Here is a 19,566-nt window from a genome sequence, read left to right as displayed (position 1 = left end):
ATGCTTATTTGCAGGATATTTTACAAATGGTTTGTAACAAAATGGATTTTATAGCACAATAAAAAAGGCAGTCGGTACATTTTATAAATTATATTATTTCTCAAAACAATTTCAATGAATAGATTTATATTCCTTTCACCAGAGTTCAGACAAATTCCAATTGCTAATATTGGACAATAATTCTTTTATGCACCAAGGGGGGGAGTAAATCAAATGTAAAATATAGTCAAAGATAATTTTTGGAAAAGGAAACATCTCTTGGCAAGGATCTAACCTGGAATTTTCTTATTAATAAGCGAACAGTGTGTTTGGTGGGCTGGATTCTGTTGTGCAGGCTTTCCCATGGACCAATGCCCGGTTCGAAGATTCTTTTCCTGAATACATAAACAGATGTGCACAATTTTTTTTTTCCTTTTTTGCCATTTTCTTCACTCAGAAGCTTTCAGAAGAAAGTTCCCCCCAAGTAAAATATTGAATTGAGAAAATTATTTGAAATGCAAAACGTGCCCTTCTGTTCTGCCTTCACCTGGCCTCGACCCTGCTCCATCCCCACTCGGTTTGAGTTGGTGAATGTACAGCTGTGTTCGAGTGTAATGCCCTGATGGCAGTTCCAATGGTGGAGATCATTTCCTCATCTGAAATCAGTTCTGCCACCGAGTGCTTCATCAGTGATATTTCTGTTTTCAATTTAGAGATTCTGCCCTGTGAGGAGAAGGCCAACCAAGTCCTTTTTCCACAACGTTTTTACCATGTTTTCTGGCACTGGGCAGATAAAAGGCTTGGACAGATGGACAGGCCTTTGATGACTTTTTTGAATAACTCTTAGATGATGTTTAAAATCATGAAAATGTAGTTGTTTTTATCCTAATGATTCTCCACCCTGCCCCCACCTCCTAATTCCAATCAGTGATTACTGTGCCTCTGTAATAGTGGGTATGGGCTGGGATCTACTCTTCAAATAAAACAATTGAAGCGCATATGGGACTAGAAGGCAGACTATTATTTTTTTAAGATTTTATTTATTTATTTATTTGAAAGAGAGAGATAGCAAGAGAGATAGCCAGAGAGAGCACGAGCGGGGTGGGGGGAGAGGGAGAAGCAGGCTCCCCGCCGAGCAGGGAGCCCGATGCGGGGCTCGATCCCAGGACCCTGGGATCATGATCTGAGCCGAAGGCAGATTCTTAGCCGACTGAGCCACCCAGGCACCCCAAAGGCAGACTTTTAGAAGGCAGATTTACCTTGGCAAAGTGGAGACACATGGGATCTGTATGGCTGGCCCTTTTTAATTATCTCTATCACTAGGAATGCTATTTCTGCGGTCTCTTGGACCATTGCCCTCTTCAGAAGTCCACACCCTTAGCATCCTGCAATAAATCTCCCTCCCAGAGACTGCCAATACGTGGATGTATGGGCCTTCTCTTCATTTACTAACATCCTAGATTTTAATCTTCACAAGTAATGTGAAAAAGTTATTTAAAGTTTTCTTTTTAAAAAGAAAAACAAGTTAAAGCTTTTGGCTCAAAATCTGAAGAATTTATAGAAAATGTTAACTGCAAGAGAGGAGTTTAAGTTTTGTAACTGGAGGACCACACAGCATGGCGGTGTTCAGTGGTTCATAGCAGTTTGGTTTTTTTTTTGCTTTTGAATATATTGAGACATCGTGGAACTGAAGTTTGGAAAAGTTGGTGGTTTGTGGGTTTGTGTATTGGCAGCTGGCTCGTTTCAATCTCTTGGTGAAATGAAGTTATTTATAACTGCTTTCTTTAGCGTACTCTGTTTTATGTTGAGTCCAACTTACAGCCTCCAAAGCTAAGCACAGTAAAAATGATGTAACAAAGTTTAAACTTAGCAGAAGAATATTAAACAAACAGGCTTTTTTTTTTAAAAAAGTGCATTTTTCCTAATTGCAAATATCTTATTTTGCTCCTTTGAGCTTTAACTCTTGATAATAAGTCCTAGTTCTGAGAATCTTTCTCATCCTGAACTAAAACCTCATCTTGAACTAAGCCACACATACACACACACTAATTTCTCCACTAAATTTTCAGAGGGAAAAACAAAAACAAAAACAAAAACAACTGTCCATGGAGAATTCTAGCTTTGAGGAACGTACTTCTGTTCTCTTTTTAAAATGCAATTACATTGAAGGCATCAGGAGAGTTACAAAACTAGCAAAGATAATTTAAACATTTTAGTCTATGGAAGAATAAGGTGTAGAATAAGTTCCTTAAGATGATTTATTTTTTCCAAACTTTTCTAAGTTCCACACTTGTTTAGACTAAAAATTATTTATTTTTATTTATTTATTTTTAAAGATTTATTCACTTGAGAGAGAGAGAGAGACTGAACAGGAGGGGCAGAGAGAAAGGGAGAGAGAGAATCCCAAGCAGACTCCCCACTGAGTGCCGAGTCTGATGCAGGGCTCCATCTCACGACCCTGAGATCACAACCTGAACTGAAACCAAGAGTGGGACACTTAACGGCTTCTCCACCCAAGACTATTTTTTAAAGCTACTATTAAGAGAGTTAAAAGGTGGGGCACTGGGTGGCTGGTTTGTGAGTTTTATTGTTGTTGTTGCTTGTAGCCATGTTCATGAATTTGTATTGTCTTCTGGATTCTATTGTGTAGGATTTATAGAATATATTTAGCCATGCTAATGTTGATGGACATCTGTGATGTTGCCAGTTTGCATATATTACAAATAACGTTTCTACAAATATTCTTGCACACATCATGTGATATCTAGAATCTATTGGGTATATCGCTGTGATTGGAGTGTCTAGATAATCGGCGATCCATATATTCATTTGAGGCAGAAATTGCCACAGTTTTCCCAAGTGGCTATACCGATTTATACCCCCCTGGTAGGGTATGAGAATTTCCCTTGTTTCACAAACTCTCTAATATTCATTGTCATGATTTTTTTTTTTTTTTTCGGTTTTAGCCATTTGGATAGATATGTAGTGGTATCTCATTGTGTTTACCATTTCCCTCTTGATTAATGAAATTAAGCAATTTCTCATATGTTTATTGGCTATTTGGTTGTCTTCTTAGGTCAAAAGCCTTAAAATTTTGCCATTTCCTGGTCACCAGTCCCACTAGAAAATACTTGAAATTTTCAGGTATTTTGCCCAGCTCTCTATGAGATTATAGATCTTGTGTCTAAATTTTAGGAATTCCAGCTATTGTCTGAGTATAAGCCTTTTGCTGATTAAATATATATTATCGATATATTTTCCTATTTTGTAGTTTGCCTTTTAACTCTTTCTCTCTCTTTTTAAAGATTTTATTTATTTGACAGAGAGAGACACAGCGAGAGAGGGAACACAAGCAGGAGGAGTGGGAGAGGGAGAAGCAGGCTTCCTGCTGAGCAGGGAGCCCGATGTGGGACTCGCTCCCAGGACCCCGGGACCATGCCAAAGGCAGACATTTAACGAATGAGCCACCCAGTGCCCCGCCTTTTAACTCTCTTAATAGTAGCTTTAAAAAATAGTTTATCCTTTAGAGGAGTTTTATGTTCACAGCAAAATGGAGCAGAGGGTACAAAGAGTTTCCATACAGCCCTTGGTCCCACATAATCACAGCCTCCCCTACTTTCAGAATCCTGAATCACAGTGGTACATTTGTTATAATTGATGAGCCTATGTTAACACTCATCATCACCCAAAGTCCACAGCTTACATTAGAATTTACTCTTGGTATTGAACACTCTGTGGGTTCTGACAAATGTATAATGACAGGTACTCACCTTAATCATGCTCTTGATCAAAAGAATCTCCTAATTTTAGTGTGGTTCATTTCATGAATTCTCTTCCTCATGGTGAGTGCTTTTTGCATCTTTCTTTCTTTTTTTTTTTTTTTTAAGATTTTATTTATTTATTTGACAGAGAGAGACAGCGAGAGAGGGAACACAAGCAGGGGGAGTGGGAGAGGGAGAAGTAGGCTTCCCGCGGAGCAGGGAGCCCGATGCGGGGCTCGATCCCAGGACCCCGGGATCATGACCTGAGCCGAAGGCAGACGCTTAAGAACTGAGCCACCCAGGTGCCCTGAGTGCTTTTTGCATCTTAAGACATCCATACTCGTATTAACCTTGTGTAGCCTGACTGACCTTGCTAAATTCACTTATTCTAATAGTTTATCTGTAGTTAAACTTATGTATAGATTGAGAACTTATCCAAAGATACATGTAGATATAGATATAGAACTTATCCAAAAGTATATAATCTTCTTTTCTAATCTTTATGATTTTTTTTTCATACCTTATTTCAGTGACCAGGCCCTCAATTATAATGTTGAATAGGAGTGGTGAAAATGGGCATCCATTTCTTTTTGTGATATGGGGGGGGGACATCTTTCAGTATTTCACCATTAAGCATGAGAATTCTTGTAGATTTTTTTTTTTTTTTTTTGCAGATCTCCTTTAGCAAATAAGTACTTTTTATGTTGAAATTTTACAGATTATTTTAAAGTTGTGAATGCATTTTAATTTTATCACATCCTTTTTGTATCTACCGAAATTACTATTGTTACCGATTCCTGGCTTAATTCCTCTGTGGTAACAGTACACAGTTTCAGTCTTGAAGTTTGCAGAGACTTGTTTCATGGCCTAGCATGTGATCAGTTTTAATAAAACTTGTTTATGCCCTAGGAAATAGTGTGTTCTATAATTTGGGGATAAGTGTTCTACAGCTTGCAATTAAGTTTGTTAAGTGTATTATTCAAATCTTCTATATCCTGATGAATCTTCTGTCCGCTTAGTCTATCAGTGTCTTTCTTTCTTTTTTTTTTTTAAAGATTTTATTTATTTACTTGACAGAGAGAGACACAGCAAGAGAGGGAATGCAAGCAGGGGGAGTGGGAGAGGGAGAAGCAGGCTTCCCGCTGAGCAGGGAGCCCAATGCAGGGCTCAATCCCAGGATCCTGGGATCGTGACCTGAGCGGAAGGCAGACGACTAATGACTGAGCCACCCAGGTGTCCCTAGTCTATCAGTTTCTTAAGAGATAAGTTGAAATCTCTTAATAAGATTGTGAATTTATATCTCCTCTTAGCACTATCAATTTTTATTTTTCATGTTTTGAGGCTGTTATTGAGAACATATAAATGTAGATTGATAATCCCATTCTGATAAATTAATCCTTTCATTATTGTGAAATGTTCCTCTTCATCTCTAATAGTGTTTATTTTCTTAAAATAACCCTTGGAATTAGTAGAGCTAAATCAGTCATCTTTTGGTTTGTGTTCACATTTTTTACTCTAAACCTTTTTTGTTCCCTTATATAAAATTGTTTCTTATAAGATGCATATATTTCTATTTTTTAATCCAGTCAGTCTTTGTCTAGTAATTGGAATATTTTTGGCTTAAATCGATCATCTTACTATTTGTGTCTCCTTTTCTATTTGATATTCCATTTTTCCTCCATCAGTTTTTCAATTGTATATGTTTTATTTCTATTATTACTTACTCTAGAAATTACAACATGCAATGCATCCTTGAACTAGCAAAACTAAAGATAAATTAATACTTTTGTTACTTCTCAGACAGTGCAATGCCTGACAACACTTTTACCCCTACTGATCCCCTCCTCACTTTCCTATTATTGTTGTTAGATGTTTTTATTGTTTTATGCAGCAGTCGTTCATATTGATGTAACTTCGTATTTTTCCTTTCTGTGATAGTTTTCCCCTTACATGTTATTGCAATCATCTACTTTCATTTTCTTTCTTCCCAAAGAATATCTTTTAGTGTCTTCTTTACGGTGGATCCATTGGTGATAAATTCTCTAGTTTTTATTTCCCTGAAAATGTATTTATTTGCCTTTACGTGCAAAGGATATTTTTGCCAAGTATAGAATTCTATGTTGGTGGTTTTATTTCCTTCCAGCCCTTTGAGTTTACCACTCTGTTGTTGAATGGCTTTCACTGTTTCCACTGAAAAGTCGACTGTAATCTTACTGTTGCTACTGTGAAGGTGGTGTTTTTCTCCACCTGTTATTAGGAGATTCCCTTTGTTTTTGATTGTAAGAAGTTTATGATGATGTACCTAGGGTCGTTTGTGTTTGTGTTTTGTAATTATTGTGCTAGTGGCTTACGGTGCCTCTTGAAATTGTAGCTTAATAGATCTCTCATCAGTTTTGAAAAAATTCATAGCCATTACGTCTTCAAATATTGCTTCTGTCCCATTCCATCTTTCTTCCCCTTTTGGGACTCCAATTACATATAGGTTAGACCTTTTCCTTATGATCCCATGTCTCATATCCTTTATTTCTCCCTTTTTTTAAATTCTTTTTCTCTTTTTCTTTTTATTCTATTTTCTTGGGGTTTATATTCTAGTTTACTAGTTTTGTCTCCTGCCATTCAGTATAACTACAGAATTATTAAAATTCAGTAACTGAATTTTTTTCAGTTCTAAAATTTCAATTTCTTTTATAGTTTCCAGTTTTCTCTTGAAATTAACAACATTTTCATTGCATCCCTTAAACATACCTATCATAATTATTTAAAAGTGCCTATCAGGTAGTTTCAGTAGCAGGATTCCCATGGGTCTGCTTTTGTTGTATGCTTTTATTTTTTCTTAGCTTTTTGTTTTGTTGTCTCTTGGTGTACCTGTTTCGGATTGAATCCTGGATGATGTGTGTGACAATGTGAGATCATTTGAGACTCTGATGTTCGTGATCTCCCTCAGCAGAGGGAGATCACTTTTGCTCTTGAAGAGCAGGCTGACCACTTTAACCCGTTACGGATCCAATAGGTTCAACGCGTGGTGTCTGTCTTTATGATACTGCATTGTTATCAGTTAAGGTTTGGCCTTCATGGTTTTGAACTGGTTGGGCCTGAACTCCAGTTTTTGTCCCTCTGGCCCCATGAGACATTTAGAAGCTTTGTCAACTTCTTAGCCTCTCAGCTTCTAATTCATACTCCGTTATTTATCTTCTTTAGGAATGTTTTGTAATTTGTAAATGCCTCCAAAAGGACGCTGAATGTTGGGTTTTCCTCCCTGGGCTTTGTTCTTCTCTGAGATGTTAGCCCTTCAAACCCTATTGCTCAGGAATTTTTGCCTTAAACATTTTTTTGCTGGTGGGTGGGGGGAGGGGAAATTAGCTTTTCTGATTATTCTTGGTGGGAGGGTTTGCCAGTAGTGAGCTAATTCTTTATCAATAGAAGAAGAAATTGATAAGAAAATCTCTTGAATAAATACCAAAAACTCTTTAATTGAGACAAGGAAAATAGGTTTTTTTTCTATTGAAAGGAAAGGAACAAATAAGCACTTAATTTCGGCTCATTGTCTTTAAAGCTTTGAAAATTATAAAATCTCAAAACTAATTTTTTAGAACTTCAACATGCAGTTTTAGAGCAATGCTAATGTTTAATTTCTAACTTGAAAAAAAATGGCATACTTTATATGCTGTTAGAAGTATGTGCCAGTTGTTGGCTTGAGTGACTTGATATTTTTCCTCTCCTTTCCAATCTACTGTCAATAAGTTAATGAATACTTGACATTTCCAGTACTTTGATGAGAATCACAGTTTTCTGATTTAGTTTGGTTCCAGTAACTGTATAAATGTCCAGTTTCCATTCCTAGGACTAAAGAAGTTCTAACAGGTAGCTTAATTGTTTGAAGATTTGCTACCTAATGTCAAATGGAAGCCAACAGGGTTTACCTGTTACTTTTATAATGGATTTGTTCAAGAAACATACGCAGTGTTTTTTGCTCAATGTGGAATGGAAAATTTGGACAGTAGAGGGTGCAATTGTACCTTTAGTTCTGTAGGTTAGCCCTCAGAAATTAGTATTTAATAGTTGAGGGAAAAATGTGAAGAATGTACTGTGTGCTGAGGCTGTGTACTATTTATGGAAATATATTTGAAATAAACCATGCAAAGGGGAAGTATAAATTTCACAACAATTTGCTTAACTTTGTACTTTTTAAAAGTGACAAATTAAAATTTCAATTAGATCCCATTTTCTACAAAATATTATTTTTAACTGAATAAAATATTTATTATCAAGAAAGGCATACTTATCTCGATAAGATATTTTTCTTTTATAAAGCTTAATTACTGTTGATCATGATATTTTTCCCCTTAGGAAATCCAGCGTCCAAAAAGATGATGTATAATGATAACTGCAATGTGAGACTCCTATTTCTTAGGAGGAAAAATGTGAATAAGAACCAGTAGAGATAAGTAATGCAGTGTCGAGAGTGTTCTTACATTCACATCGTTACTAACACTCAGGTTTTAGTGAAGGTCCAGAAGTTTCAAGCAGTTGCAAACCAGAACCTTAGGTTTCCATTCAGACTGCAGCAGCATCGAGTAATTGCACTGCAAGGCTTCGTTTATAAAAATTTGTGGGGCGTATGTGTACAAAGCTTTAAGTCTTTGTCTCCAAATCTGACTCTCTTCTGTGGAAGAGGAGGTGTCCTTTTATATTTTTCATAGGAAATTTTCAGCTTTGGCTTTGGTAACTGTCAAAAATTACCTTTATTACAAAATCTATACAGTGCAGTAAATTTGGAGAACTTAGGAAGCCTTTTTGCTGATTTTTTGAAATTATAGGAAACATCTACTTGAGAGATACTCCTTCTTTGCATTAACAAACTATCTACTTCTGTCTCTGGGTTTAATTGAACAGCTGTTTAACATTGAGATTATCGCTAGCACCCAAAGGTTAGCGCTTTGGCATTCAGTTGACTGGTAGTAAGGTTATGATTTTGTTGGAAGGGCCAATTCTGATATTTTAAGGAAAGAGCAAAAGAAAGAACAAGAGAGAGGAGAAGGAGATAAGTCTGTCTACTTTCCTAATTAAGTTATTGGATAAAAATACTTTGGGGGATTAATTTGCTTTTGAACTCCGTTTCAATCGAAACTTCTGAAACTTTTATCAGTGAGGTGACAGGTTAGAACTCGAGCGCTGGTAAATCAGCATCACCGTAACTTAAAAGCACCTTGATTGGAAACATCTGCTTTCAAAATACTATCAGATGGCATTAATAGCTTTTGAAAGAAAGAGCATTAAGAAGGACTCTCAAAAACAGGCCAACTCCAAATACGGCCGTCAGCTTTTTGGAAGGAGCAGTGAGGGCTTGGGAAGAAACCGAAGAAAGAAATTGCAGAATTGACTGTGCCTGTGGTATATGACAGAGCACTGAACCTTGAAGACAGTGTATTATAAGCCTAAAAGTAAGAAAGACTCTGGGATTATGGTGATTTAAAAGTACATTAAGACAGTTGATTGTCTAGGTGCGATTTTTTTTCAATTTAATTAAAAAACAAAACAAAACCCCAAACCCAAACAATTCACTCATTTCTCCCACCTTCCCCATCCCCCAGCTGTGGCTTTTTGCAGTTTGTCTAGGTGCAATTTGAAAAGGTGGAAAGGTGGTTGGGTATCAAGAAATATTGTTTCCTAGAAATATTCAGGATGACGGGTAGAAAACCGTTATCGTGGGTCTTAAGCAGGGAACGATGTTCAAAGAGTGATACCTATGTGTTTTTTTCTGCATTAAAAAAAACCAGGTTTAAATTAAGCCTATGACATATTTGATTTATTATGTACAGAAAGGACATGCAGCATTATGGGGAGCTAAAGCATCAGTTGTCCGAAAATGACCATATCATAGTTTTCATGTCCCCTTTTGCTATCTTGTTACTGAGAAATTCATTACCTGTATTCACTTCTAAGCTGTATTTACCATATTGATGTTGGTTTTCAGTACACACACACACACACACACCTGGTTGACCTTTGAATAACATGGGGGTTAGGGGCGCTGACCCCCCCGTGCAGTCGAAAATGCTCATGTAATTTTTGATTCCCCCAAAACATACCTACTAATAGTCTGTAATAATCTGCTGTTGTCTTGAGGCCCTACCAGTAACGTAAACAATCGACTAACACATATTTTGTTCGTTATATGTATTCTATACTGTATTCTTACAATAAAGTGAGCTAGAGAAAAGAAAGTGTTATTAAGAATATCATAAGGGAGAGAAACTACATTCACATAGTACTGGACTGTATCAAAAAAATCCACGTGTAAGTGGACCCACACATGTCAAGCCTGTGTTCATTCAAGGGTTAACTGTGTGTGTATACACATATATATACACACATATATATACACCATATAACAACCCCTCCCCACACACATCTCTACTGTATACACTTCATGGGTGCACGCCCATATTGTAGTTTCAAAGGTTTTGCCTATGGTGATTGTTCTAAGTGGTTAGGCCCACCTTTGAGGCACCTGTCCAAGGGCAACAGATACCACAAACATTTCCAGGAAGAACATAGGAAATCGGTGCTATTTAAAAAGCAGACAAACGTGACCTGCCTAAGACCCATGATACAGGGTAGCTCGCCTTGGGTGGTCATACTGAAGTTTGAGGCTTAGGACACATGCATTTCCAAGTGACACCCACGTGAGGGGATGTCCATCTCTGTATTGTGCCAATGGATATTTAGTTCAGTTTGATGGTTTAATCTCTTGATGGAGAAAAGGTGGAAAGGGACCTGTTTTCTGTTTATTGGCTGTGCTGTGTTGTAGATACTAGGTAAATATTTCTCAAATTCATTCATTTAGTCAGTGCAATGGATAAATATATAGGGAGGGCTTATTTGTTTTAGGTGTTGGTGGATGAAGTAGACGTAGTTCCTTGTTTCCTTGGAGTTTGCAGCCTAATGATAAGATAGCTATTTAACAAATATCCTTGAAAATGATATATAATTATAAATTGTAAGTTCTGTTACAAGGGAAAATATCATGGGGATGATTCAGAAGGATTAGCAGAGGAAGTGATATTTTAGGCGAGAAGAGAAGAATGATTTCATTGAGTTAATGACTCAAATGATGGAACTGCTGATTGGGAGGTGGTGGGGTTTAGATTTTAGGGTCATGAAAGGGGTTGGATGAAGGATTTCAAAGGCAGAAAGAGAATCACCAGTAGAAAAGCTGTGAAATGTTAAAATGAAATTGCTTGGTGCCTGGACATTATAAGAACTAAAAGGTCAGTATAACACTTACGTGATTAATTATTAATCAATTGCTCTCCTGATCTCAGTCTCATGGTAATTTTTCCTTGACCGTTTTCCTAGCCTGAGCACCAATCCAGTGGCCCACCCTAATTTTAAAGAGAGAAGATGTGGGCACCTGGGTGGCTCAGTTGGTTAAGCGACTGCCTTTGGCTCAGGTCATGATACTGGAGTCCCGGGATCGAGTCCCGCATCGGGCTCCCTGCTCGGCAGGGGGTCTGCTTCTCCCTCTGCCCTCTTCCCTCTCGTGCTCTCTGTCTCTCATTCTCTCTCTCTCAAATAAATAAATAAAATCTTAAAAAAAAAATAGAGAAGATGTGATTGTGGGTCAAATGGTGAGCGAGCCTCATCCTTCCTGTGAGCATCAAATTTGTCATGTTCTCTGGTTTTCTGTCATGTCGTCAGCCCTGGTCAGAGACTGGGTGAATTGTGACTTTCAAGGGGAGATGCTGATGGTTGGCAGTCCCATTGGTGGGATCAGGACTGTGTGTTCTGATCCTGCTGCATATGTAGATACCGATGAGGGATTCACAGATGGGGAGGCTGCTTGTAGCTTTCCATAAGTTTCCTAATTTACCTTTAAGCATTCACTATCATAGGGGTGCCTGGGTGGCTCAGTCGGTTAAACATCTGCCTTTGGCTCAGGTCATGATCCTGGGGTCCTGGGATCCAGCCCCGCATCAGGCTCCCCACTGCAGGGAGTCTCCTTCTCCCTCTCCTTCTGCCCCTCCCCCTGCTCCTGTTCTCTTGCTCTCCCTCTATCTCAAATAAATAAGTAAAATCTTAAAAAAAAAAAATTTCACTATCATAAATACTCAGGTTCAACACTTAAAGTATTAGATGAAAGAAAGTCTAGTTGTTTGAATCAACTGTGTATATTTACTATATATTTATTTTGGAGATTGATAATATATATTGGAAATTTGGAAGTTACATGAAATAATGCAGGAAGAGGGCGCCTGGGTGGCTCAGTTGGTTAAGCAACTGCCTTCGGCTCAGGTCATGATCCTGGAGTCCCGGGATCGAGTCCCGCATCGGGCTCCCTGCTCAGCGAGGAGCCTGCTTCTCCCTCTGACCCTCCCCCCTCTCATGTGCTCTCTCTCATTCTCTCTCTCTCAAATAAATAAATAAAATCTTTAAAAAAAAAAAAAAGAAATAATGCAGAAAGAAATCTGCTTTACCAAACTTTTCTCAGTGTTTCCCAAGCATTTTTGACTCTGGGGAAACCCCCGCCCCCCTTTTTTTTAAGGAACTAGTGTTCTTTAGTTCACACTTGGAGGAAACACCACATTATAGTATACACTTGATTGGTGAGAGCTCTGAATTAGAGTTATGGGCTTGCTAGCAAGGCTGTTCACTGACCACTGAGTTTAGCCATTCCACCAGCTGTTACCATATGCTGCTTCTTGTGTTTTCTTCATTAATTATTCTGATTTCTCACAATTGGATATTCCCTGGTTGCAGAATATGAAAGTCATGTAATATGTTAAAAATTTGCTATGTAGATAGATTGGTGATTAAAAGAACATATATACTGAGAATGTGGAAGTACAAAATTATTTTTAGGAAAATACTAATGTAATAAGATTTTAAATGCTGTATGTTTCAATGCATTTTGAAATATGTCTTTACTGTGTGAAAATTCTTAAGAGTACTCCATTGGGAAATATTAAATGAACAAAATCATCTTTTGGCATATTCTGAAGTTTTTATACCTTAAAAATGTCTCCAATGGTCTAAGACCAATTACAGGATTTCAGGGATTCAAACAAGTATCACCATCTATATTTTGAAAGTTCTATGTTACCTTTACAAAGGTAAAGGTGTGTTACCTTTTAATTTGTATGAATGGGAGATAAATTTTCTCTGTCTTGGTAATGATGACTTTTGTATCACAAAGACTTTTAAAACGCTGTGATGGGAGGAGACCTGAGCTGCTGTGTCTGAAAAATGAAAAAGTAAGCGAGGTGGTTCACTCTATTTCCCCTGGTATATCCACCTCATGTGCTCACCTCTACTCTGACATAAATGAGGGTTGATTAGGAGGGTGTGGTTTATATTTCACACCTCTGGCATATGCCTGACTTTGAAGCATGTGCAAATGTATACACGCACACGCACACACACACACATACACACACAAACACACACACATACACACACACCCCTGCACGTCATGTCACGTACATCTCCATGGAACAAGTTCCTTATGGTTTCAGTATAAGGAGAGGCATAATAGAACTAATTAGATATTTTAAAGACCTTTTGATATATTTTGTTTTCTGCACAAATTAAAGTGTTCTCAATTGGCCTTAACAACTATCACCTATGAAGAGATAGGTGGGATTTTCATGTGAACTGAATCAGGCTTCAGTGTGCACTAATCATAAAGCACAAAGTGAAAAAATAGCATAACTTTAAGAACAGGATGCTGGGAATGGGCATAATTGGGTTCTAAACTTGCTTCTGTCTTGGGTGAGTCATTTGACTTCCTTGGCCTTTAGATTTCCTTAAATTTAGAATTAGGATGTTGAATTACATAATCTCAGTGGTACATTTCATCTACAATTCTGTGATATCCATTATGAGTAAAAAATAAGGACGTTTTTGCTGCCTTTTTTTTTTTTTTTTGGTTGCAGGTGGGAAAGGGTGACATGTCCATCCCAGGCAAGTGCTAACAGTCTTTTAGTTCTCTGTATTTTGTGAGTGCTGATGATAGAGGCAGAAAGTAACTAAATTAAATAATGGAGTGCATGAAGAAATGCTGTGATATCAGGTAAGTTTCAGTGCTGTGACTGCTAAGAGAATGTTACTTGCTGTGTAAGGATAGAGGGTCTGACCAGTGGAAACTGCAAAGTGAAAATAAGCAATTTCCACCAAGTTCTCTATGTTCCTAACAGCAGCAATTGCTTTTAACATTCCACAAATAAGTGTTTTGAAGATTTCCCTGTCATTTTTTCCACTTAAAATTGTGTATTCAACATAGATGCTTTTCTAAGAAAGATAGATGGTTAGAATTTTGGCTGTACTGTATTCTATGGAAAACTTAGATGAATTTTCCATAATAGCTCCCCAAATTAACTTTGATATTTGAGTAAAAACATTCTTACATAATGCAGTGACTCAAGACAGACACTGAATATTCTGCCTAATACCAAAAAAGGGTAAAAAAAGGTCTCTATTTGATATTTATTTATATGGGGCATTCTTACCTACCAGATCAAATGCCTGTGCTTTGTGCTTTGAAAAATGATTTTTAAAAAATACAGTCTGGACCAGGGAGAAATTATCCGAATCTTTTAAATAAAATGTGCACTGGGCAAGGTGACTGGTAATTTTACAGTTGGTTACAAATGCATAGTGAAAATATGTGTCTCCTGGGCCCCAACTTGGGTTTCTCTTCTTGGGCCATGGGTAATGCCTTCATAAACATCAGGTCCCATGTCTTGACCCTAGAATGACATCCATTTGCTTTACCAGCCTACCACTTCATTTGCCCATCATTAAAGATGGATTTCTGGATTTCCATCTCATGATGATTATATAAAAGTCACAATATCAAGAGTTTTCTGAATTTGAAGTTAGGTGCTGTTTACTTGGCCATTAAGTTCATGAGGATGAAGATCTCTGGATGCTTCCCTATTAAGTATTTTTGCTCTTGCCTGCAACTTCCCCTGTCCTCTAGATCGCTGACATTCTCACAGGGCAAACAAATGCCTTGTTATCTTTCTGTTGCCTCATCTGTTCATTTGACTCACCGATAAAAGCCCAGTTCACTCAAACTTCTATTTTATTATCTTTCTTACATCTTCAGTACTTTCCCACTTCACCGATTTTAGTAAGTTCACTAGCAAAATGTAGTTTTAGTTTTTACTTTCAATTTTGATTACAAAACATGTAGGTTGAAAATGGCCGAGTTTTATTCGCTCTTAAATGCAATTTAAAATAAGAGCAGCAACCGAAAGTCATTGATTTCAGAGCTGTTCTTCTATAAGCTACATGATATCAAATATGCTCTCAAATATGATATCAAAATGCAAAATTACATTCTCAAATATTTTTGACTATCTTGTGGAGAATACTGATGCATTAACTTATGAAATGATGTGCATTTATATATGAGATTAATCACTGAAATAGGACTGAGAAAATAAATTTATTAGTCAAACAGGAGAGATATTACAATGTTGCATACTCATGTATACATTCACTGGGCTTAAAATGTAGCAAAATAATATTTCGTGAATAAAATATTTTAAATTCCATTTTATGCATTTTAAAATTCTCCATTCATGAAAAAAATATGGAAACCCAAATTCCATTCTCCTTAAAAACATTTCATTTCTTCCATTATTTGGAAATGGGCAGTTTCCTGAAGAGTCCAGAGAAGTGTTCTTTTTGGCAGACAGTGCATGGGTTTTCATGAACACTACTTCAGGCTCTGTAATAACATGCCATCCTTTTAAGCTGTGGAATATAAGAATTCATTTCAACTGATATTAGGCATGACACTAATTCGGTATTAAACTCTAAGTACATTAGCAATTATGGTACAATGCACTATTACTTTCCAAATCTCTGCAGTAAGTTTTTCATCATTAATGGTTTATGATTTTTTTTCTTTTCCATGAAGAACATATCATGCACACAAGTTTAACTTCAACAAGCCAAACCATTAGAATTTTTACTTATATCCATTTAAATATGGATTCCTGATGACTGAATCCACCACCAAATATAGTCATAAGAATTATCTAATTCTGTAAGAGTTAATCAAATAGCAGGTGCTTTACTTATTGTGCTTTATCCATAGAAAGCCCGTATGTCTGAAGTCCAGATTTTTATAAAAACAGTAAACCAAAAGGAGAACCTAAAGTCTCTAATTTATCAAAGTGCAATTAAAATTCTATCATCTGACTCATGCCCTTATAGCCCAAAGACAGTTTCTGTCATATCTTCTTATGCATTGAAATAGGATGATTGTTTCCTTAAAACATATTGACACAAACAAATGTGTAAGTGGGTTTGTAATGTGCCTAAGTTTGACTTTTCTATCTGTAACTTCGAAGGCAAAATTTGAAAATATTGATGAAGTAAGGAGGTCCAGCAATCCTGAATTAAATAGGGTGACCAACTGTCCTGGTTGGTCCAGGACCAAGGGGTACCTAGGACTTTAGCTTTAAAACCGGGATAGTCCTAAGCGATTTTAGTATTAAAACCAGGACAATCCCAGATAGATGGGTGCAAGTTAGTCACTTTCAACAGGAATGAAATGGTGCTGGAGTGAAGACAATTTTAGGAAGAAGAACTTCTAAAAGTTCTCTTTCCGGCTCTTTCAGAATTTTCCAAATTTTTCCTCTTTCCACCTCCCCAAGTCAGGCTAAAAATGCTAAGGATATTCTTCTCTCTCTGGATCGAGAGTCAAGACCTTAACAACAGTTGGAAGTCCTGCAGAAGAAAATGAGGGGCAGGGAGTCAGAGGTTGAACTCTGTATCCCATGGTCTGGATTTGAATCCAGACTTTGCCATCCGTTAGGTGGGTGATACCCTGCCTCCAATTTTTTCAAATGTAAGTGGAAGTAATAATAAAGACTCCCTGGTGGGGTTGCATTAAACAGTGCCCATCGTGCATTAAGAGTTCAAGGAAGTTATTTTTATTGTGGCCTTGATGAAGATTAGCAATTTAGAGCATGCCAGCATGTCTACTGGTAATGGTCACTTTCCTGTTTCTTAGAGGTACTTGTTAGCTGGAGCAGTTTTCTATAAGGGGTGGCTTCCATCACCTAAAAAGCTCAGCTGTGTTTTGTTTGTTCCTACTCAAGATATGTACAAGAAATGGCAGAAGAAAATTTCATACTTAGGACTCTTCCGGGAAATGTGGCATCAGTGGAATGGACACTCGGATGAGTGTCTTTTGAGGCTAATTATGGTTTTCGTGAAGGATGATAAATTCTACAGACTTTATTTTCTTAAGAGCCACTATGAAGCTGCGTTATTGAATGCCTCATTAAATGGTTGTGAGATTGAATCAGGAAGGCATGATACAATGTATTCTTAGTCATGAGGGATGGGTGCAAAATTGAAGCGCATCAATATGCCAAGGTGGGTCTGGCTACTGGTGGAACTTTGCTCCTCTTAGGGCAGGGACAAAGAGGGACCAGCTAAAGAGCCAGTTGTGAGTTGACTATGGAATTCTAGCATATGAACTCAGTTCCTTCAGCATTGCATTGCTCTGTGTTTTAGCATCTACCATGGAGACCTCACCCCATGATATAGGCAGTGGGAGAGCTCAGTAGATTCCACTCCACTCCATTTCAGATTTGTGTATTCACTTCCTAGTAAGCAGAAAGTAGACTTGTGCCAGATCTCTGATCTTATAGTTTAGCCAACTTAACTTACCATGGGACACATAGTACATTTGTCTGTTGAAATGTAACTACGGGACTTTGATTTTTCACATAAAATTTATTTCCAGCATTTACCAAGTACAATACAAAAGATGTTTAAAAAAAAGATTGGGATCACTCAAAAGGTTGAGATGGAAAACCAGGCCCCTTAAGATCTAAACAACCAATCAAGAACATCATTGCAAAACTTACTTAAAATATTTACTTTGACCTCAAGAATGGAAAAGTCGAGAATTCTGGATTTTGCATATGTAATTATAAAGTGAGGGGGAATTAAATTATTCTTTTCATAGTATAGGCTAATATAACCTGATACATCCTTATACCTTGAATACTTTTTAAAAGTGTAAGTCAGTTGTAACAGTCTTATGTTTTGGCCGTTTTACTTTCTTTGCATGTGTTATAACAGACTTCTGACTCTCAAGATAGACAGGCTTTCTACAAATGAAGAATCTTCTCTACTTTGTGCTGCCCAAAGACATTAAGTGACTCCATTTAAGCCTCAAATGAACCTTAAAACATAACCCTGCTTAGCAACTGTCTAGAGATATCCCCTGTACATTGCTTCTATTTCTAGACATAAACTCTTGGCCTCAAGGACCCCTATATAGATCTATAGGAAAAAAGGCATTTGGTTTTAAACATTTTCCCATGGAAGAGTCCCCATAGGTTAAATAAAGTAAGAACTTGGCCTTTTGCCTGGGACAAGGAAATTGTCACAGAAGCTCTCTTTTAGGATAGAGTCAGTTATACAAAGCCACAGACCTTCTGCTTGATTTAGTTTTAGTTAAAAAAACAATTCAGAACTATTTCACTGATGTCAGTATTTGTAAGTTACTCATGGTCTGTTCATTACCAATGAAGCTGTTTCAAGGATTATCTACTTTATGTATTACATTCCGAAATAAATGCATTTCTGAAAATGTCTGTGTTGGAAAGCAGAAAAATGAAGTGTCTTACATCACCTGTGCTAAGAGCATTAGATCATGACCTGAGTGGAAGAATGTTTAGGATTGTACATCCTTTGTCATGCACACCTCTAATTACAAACAGATGCACTTTTTTTTTTTTTAAAGATTTTATTTATTTGACACAGAGAGAGAGACAGAGAGAGAGGGAACACAAGCAGGGGGAGTGGGAGAGGGAGAAGCAGACTCCCCTGCTGAGCAGGGAGCCCCATGCAGGGCTCCATCCCAGGACCCTGAGATCATGACCTGAGCAGAAGGCAGAGGCTTAACACCGAGCCACCCAGGCGTCCCAACAGATACACCTTGAATCAAAAAGTTGGTTAATGTGCCATTGGCTAGTTGGGTTTTTATTTTTTTTCCCTTTCTTCTCTTAGCTCAGATAGAAAAAGTTGTGTATTCAAAAGTAAAAGCAATTTTTTTTTTTTTTTGGAGACTGACATGTTCATTCTTGGCTAAGTTTAGTTTCCAGGGAATAGTTCTGGATTGCAATTCGATTTTAATGTATTTTCTGTCGACTTTTAGTGTTAAGAAATGGCCAAATAGAGCACTGGTTTATAACACTGAGTGCTCAGGAATAGTAATTAGGGGGCTGCTAATAAAGGTGCTATAAAGTTGGATGAGTTGGTGAAGATTTAGCTAAATATTAGGAATTTAGGTGAGTAGTAAGTAAACATTTGTGGATTCTAAACGTGTTCAGATGATGGGAGAATCCCCCTTCCACAGAAGAGATGCAACCTAGTTGTCATCATTTTAGGAAAGACTAAGTGGGCGGGGATGAGGGAGATGGGTAGAGGTGGGGTGATATAGCACAATTTTCTGCAACCCATCTGAGCTCCCCCTTCTCCTCATGATCCCTCCTATTCACAGTTTGTGTCTTGCCATTCAAGTGTAAGGAGACCTTTCTAACAGCTTGGTTGTCACAGAGGGAATATTTTTAAAGATACAGTTCAATTTCAGGATGGACTTTTTGGAGCTCGGCACGGACTTCCCACCCCCCTCCACCCCCCTCCTGTCCCCCACCCCAAGTTAAGCAAATGGAAGACGCGAGGCCCAGCCAGAAACTCTTCCGAAGACACTAGCTCAGGTGGGAGGGAGAGCTGAGCGGCCTTCTCGGGCCCAGACCTGAAGAGTTCCTTCGTGTGAGTTTGGCAGGGG

At 37.6% G+C, this 19,566-nt stretch overlaps 1 protein-coding gene across 1 annotated transcript in view; it reads left to right on the top strand.

Annotated features, from left to right (window-relative positions):
- Nucleotides 1-19,566, top strand: part of PRKG1 (protein kinase cGMP-dependent 1) — a 1,261,682-nt gene that overhangs the window by 73,518 nt on the left and 1,168,598 nt on the right. The gene's annotated exons all lie outside the window — the stretch shown is intronic.

The sequence above is a fragment of the Mirounga angustirostris genome, unplaced genomic scaffold (assembly GCF_029215605.1).
Source record: "Mirounga angustirostris isolate CCGP_5_RB_7025 unplaced genomic scaffold, mMirAng1.0.hap1 SCAF_6, whole genome shotgun sequence".
Classification (NCBI taxonomy): Eukaryota; Metazoa; Chordata; class Mammalia; order Carnivora; family Phocidae; genus Mirounga; species Mirounga angustirostris.
This window is presented reverse-complemented; position numbering and strand designations above follow the sequence as displayed.